Raw genomic sequence first — 5,431 nt, 5'->3', positions numbered from 1 at the left:
TGTCAGCCGGCGCGCGAGGGAGGGGGCCGCGCCCCGCCCCGCTCCGCTCCGCTCCGCCGCTGGGGGGGGCTCGGCCTCGGCGCCGCGTCCTTTGTTGTCGCCTTCGGCTCCGGACAAAGGGCCGGGCCCACTGAGACCCGCGCTCTGCGCCCGGTGGGTTCCCGCAGAGTGGGGGAGAGACAGCTGTCGCGCTGCTCCTTGGGGCCTCCCTCCCCCAGCCCTCGAGCATGAGAAGGGTTCCGCGAAGCAGCCGAGCTGCGCCCTTCGCCGACCTCCCATGCGGCTCTCGTTTAGTAATGCAGCTTCTGCCTATGATAAGTGATTTTGCTGCATCAGATATTTCATATCCCAAATTTATTCTTCCCTCGTCTGTAGGCTGCACACTGTAATTTGAAAATGATGCTTGACTCCTGATTCTATGAGTGCATTTTAGGTTACCTTAGATGAGTACTCCCAATATTCCAAATGCAATTATTCAGATCCAGCTCAACTCAGGTTTTGGTGTTAGCATATTCTGATGTTAGTCTGGCTCCTGAAGGTATATTGCAAGTGAGGTGTCGTGTCCTTAATTACAAATTGAACCTATGTTCTTCAGAAAATGCATGAATCCTTTAGTGCTGCAAGTACAACAGAAACTTCTGAAGATCCGGTTTATGGCTTTTAAATCAGCACTATCCCTTCACAAGCAAGTAAGTAGGCTGCATCTTTCTGGAGATTGGTTTATATTAGGACCACTGGGTGTTGTCAGCTCTATGTTAGAAAACAGAAACTGGAAAGAGGAACAGTGAACAATTGAAAGTCTCAATTGTAAACCCAACTGTCCTTCTTGCAGAAGTTCTTGTAGAGGAGGCTTGTCAGCAGCAAAACACTTAAGATTTTTACCTACTTAGATTTCTTTGAAGTCTTGTAGTAAGGTTCCTTCTAGAACGAGCCATGGCGAGATTCCAGAAACCCAGCAGTTTTCCACCAGACCTGAGGTCACTCCTGTGGGAACTGGGGCCCCTTCCCAGTTCCTGGATATTCCTTCTGTGTAAAGTTTGCTTAGCAAAACGATTTCTGCAAATTTCCACTATTAAGTGACATCCTCTCAAAGAAAAAAAGTTTTCCAGTCACAGGGATCTATATAATTCAGCCACAGCAGGAAGCTCCTGCTTTTTCCCATATGGTATCTTTGTTGACACATGCCATTATCTGTTTCTCCTTTTTCCTTCTCCGGAAAAACAGCAGAGCTGGATAAAAAGAGTAATAACAGCTGAGGGAAAAGAAAAATAAAATCTGTAAAGCACCTGCTGCAACATAAAATTGTCAACAAAGTAGGATTGTAGCCCTAGGTAGTTTTACGCTGCAGCTGGCACTAGACTGAAAGGATCTGTGTTCACAGGTAGTACAAGAGACAAAGTTTGGGAGAATTTATTATTGTACAGGCTGAGCCCTCCACAGGTGTTTAGTGCTGACTTTGGTTCTGTCTGCTTCCAGGATTTAGTGTAGTGCTGGGTTTTAAATAATTGAATTTTCATTTCATTATAAAAATATATTTTATAATTCTCTCGCCACCCTGCCAGTGTTTGTTTTGCAGTTTGTGTGCCTGAAATAAAGTTTTGTTTTATTTTGTTTTTCCGGAAGACTTATGCATGGCGTGTGTTTCATTTCACATCACAAATTAAAAGGACATGTTTAAAATCCTAACTATTTGTAAGGAGGCCTTCCTTTCTCCTCAGAAGCCCCAAGCTTTAACTTTTTGTTGTTGAAACTATTGCATTTTAGCTTTCCAGCCTACCACATGAGATGAAATTAGCTAGGGCTTACTGTCTCTACCATTTACTTCCATCTGGGATTTCTTGCTGGTATTTGAGAGATAGAATTTGTCTTGCTAGTATTTGTGAGATAGAATTTGTCGTGCTGTAGGAGGCTGGGAAAGAAATGAAAGAGTTGGCCTTCAAACTGTGTTTTGGCTCCCGTCAGACACTTGTGAAACTGAATATCAACATTGTTCCTCTTTAGCCTTGGCAGCTCGAGCCTGATAGAGCACGCATATGTGATATACTGCCTTTGTATAGAAAAGCCCGTAAATGCCATTATTAAATCAGCCAGAGGGATCACTGCTTGGAGGAGCAAGGCAGCCCTGAAGTATGGAGCACTGACACTCCTGTGCCTCTGGGCTGCTGCCCAAGGGAATCAGGAATATTTTCTCTACCTCAGAAAACCAAAACAAAATTAAGGAATGTGATGTTTACTGTGTGGCTGACAACTCAAAACATTTTCACTTTATTAAGTATGACTCTGATACTCTTTACAGCTCTTAAAGCTTATATCTGAAATACATCACAAGTACAACACACCTTCAAAATACCACTGCAGCTACCAATTAATACCTTTACAGTCAGCATAAATTGTGTATATATAGGGCATGTGCACATCTTATAGACCACGCTACATTTAGACTCGCCTCCCCTAAACGTGGAAGGTATTTCACTGACTGAGACATTTTAAAGGAAAGCCTTCCAACAGGCACAGTTTAACAGCAAAGGTTTTCTTTGTACACTGATTTAAATAAATCTGAAAAAGTTTGTGGGAGATTAGCACAGATTCTGTAATTCTTAGTAAATGAGCTATTTTTACTGTTACCAACTTTGTATTGTTAAAATAGATTTTTATGTATATTTGTATTTATACCATATTTACTTTTAAAGTGGACAAGAATCATGGTGAATACATTCTGCAAATATGTCAGTACTCTGAGGGCTATGTCAAGGGTTCAAATGTGACTCTTCTACAGAAGAAATGGACAAATACTTTAACTTTGTGTTAACTAATCTGAGTGTTTATCAGAAAATACTGTATGTTTCCATTTGGGGATTGTTTGCTAAAGAAGAGTCAAATGGAGCAAATGCTGCAGTCTGTGCTTTTGAGAAACAGAACAAAAAAAAAAGGAATACAAATGCTTTTCTCTAACAGCAAGCATTATAGAGAAAATAGTTACAGTCCTGCAATATGTAGCAGGGCTGTTGTCCTGTTAGATACATTTAATGTTAAGCAAGTGAAACTTCACTCAGTATTTTCATAATGTCAGAGCACAAAACAGGCTTGTACGTACATGATCCTGTACTAGGACCTGATCAAAAGTCCAATTAAGTTTACACTTCAGTCATGAGAAAAGTCTCTTTCAGGAGATTCCCTTTATTTCTGTGTATATATACATCACAAATACTAAAGTATGCAATTCTGGCAAGTCAACCAAAATGTTAATTTCCTTGCTTATTGAGTGCTGAGTAGAGACCACTTCTGGTAACAAAGTGGCTGGGAAACATTATCTTATTTTATTTTACCCCTGAGATGATGCCATGGCAGGAGGATGGAGCACTGGAGTGTCTGCAGCTGTTTAGAAAGATAGCTAAACCTGGAGACTTCTCACATGAGCAGATGGGGTAATAGTAGTACTCATCCCTGTCTTTTTGGGTTAAGTAATGCAAAAATTATGCTAGTTAGATAACTGTAAGTGCTGCGTGGTTCATGTGTTTCTAATCGCTGCTTTTCATAGTAGTAACTCGTGTGACTACATTACTCTTAATAGGTCCCCTCATGCATAGCTTGAAACCATGTTTAAAAATTACTTTTAAAATATTAATTTTACACTGTATCTCACCAGGATTCAAACCGAGGTGTTAATGTTACCTGCATGCAAATTAAACGAAAACAAAACAAAACAGTGATTCAACAGAAGCAGGAGCCAGATGACCAGTGGGATAACAAAGAGGTTGTATTGGTACATCACAATCTTACTGCAGAAATGTTTTAGGTTTTGCTGTATTAGTGTTTGTGTGATTGGTGTGTTGATACAATCTCAATTTAATTATTATTATAAGCTGCAATAACATTATAATTAAAATATGGAAAAAAGATCACCATCTGCGTTTGTTTCGTTACAAGGCCAGAAAAATCTAACTCTCAGAGTTAGTTGGTTTGACTGACTATTAAAACTTGGTATCAGGCAAAAGACTAATAAAATATTGTAAATCATAGAACAGCAAATTATGATGCTAAAACTGTCATGCACTCAGATAATCACATATTTGAAACAGACTAGAAAATACAGTTTTCAATATTTCATCCTAAGTTCTATATTTTTAGCATACGTGGAAATTCAGAGAAGTACTGTGTATTTCTGATCTGTTATTGAGGGAAAGATACATAGCATTTTGAGATATACACATAAGCATATATCAAACAACAGCAGTTGTATTCTTCTACCAGTTATTATTTCTTGCACTTATGTAGTTGCAGAATAGACATTATATCTTAGCTGTGTAATACTAGAGAGTGAAGTCTCTCTAAGGGAAATTTAATATGTTTTCTATATACTTCTGAAAAATCAGATAAAGGGAGGCTTGCTTCAGAGTCCTCAAGGTGAAAGTGATCACTTCTTCCATTTTGAAGTGTTGCTTTAGCTATTTATGTGGAATTGTCCCCAGTCTTGCTTGGCAGAGGAAAAAAAAGCGATCTTCAAAACTGTCATAGTAGTGTCTTTTCACAGCCCAGCTGTTTGTAGCCCTGAGTTACGAGGCAGAAGGCATTGTGGATACCAAGAAAACTACACAACCACTCAAGTAGCCATTAAAAAAACAAAACAAAAAAAGTAGCCTTTTGAGAACAAAAGAAAATATTTACCAAAACTTCAGGAGGAAGTTGCAGCATGTTTTGGCTACTAAGTTTCTATTTATGGAACTGTAAGAGTACCACACCATAACTAGAAGTGATTGTAGAGGAATTTCAGCTCTGCAAGTTTAATAGGTTCTAATTTTTTTACTCTAGCTGTTTTTATTTTAAGCATGCTGCTTCTTACTTCCTGAAAGCAATGCAGATACAAATATTCCTAGATTTTACTGATTTATTATTCACGATTCTTTAAAAGTCAAATGTTCAATATACTAAGCAGGCTTTGCCAGTGCCAGAAGTATTGTTTAATTTCACTTGTTTCATAGTGGTAGTTAGTAGGCAGAGCTATATTCTAATAAAAACCTCAAAGTGCATGCAGATTCTAACCATCTGGAGGAGGGATTGTGGAAGAGTGATGCAGAAGACTGCACATCTTGTATCACTCAGATAAGCTGCATGTAGAGGTCTGAGTTATGAAGACTGCACACGTCCCTGAGGAAAACACTTGGAGTGCAGTAGTGTTGTTGCTGACAAACTCAGCACTCCAGAAAACCCTGTAATTCACAGAGCTGAGGGTTCTAAGCAACATAGAGGTGGTATGCCTCAGCAGGGTATGAAGCCATTTGCAATGGATTTTGTTACCTGCATGGAAGCAGAAGTAAGAGGCAGTCTTCCCGGCAGCACAGGAGTAGAGTCTGTGTAGGCCTTCTCACTCTGGAATCGTTAGGATGAGACAGTGGATTTTTGGTAGAGATTTCAGCACTCACTGTCTCTCTGT

This window comes from Columba livia, chromosome Z (genome assembly GCF_036013475.1).
Source record: "Columba livia isolate bColLiv1 breed racing homer chromosome Z, bColLiv1.pat.W.v2, whole genome shotgun sequence".
NCBI classification, from domain to species: domain Eukaryota; kingdom Metazoa; phylum Chordata; class Aves; order Columbiformes; family Columbidae; genus Columba; species Columba livia.
Note: the sequence above shows the minus strand (reverse complement) of the source record.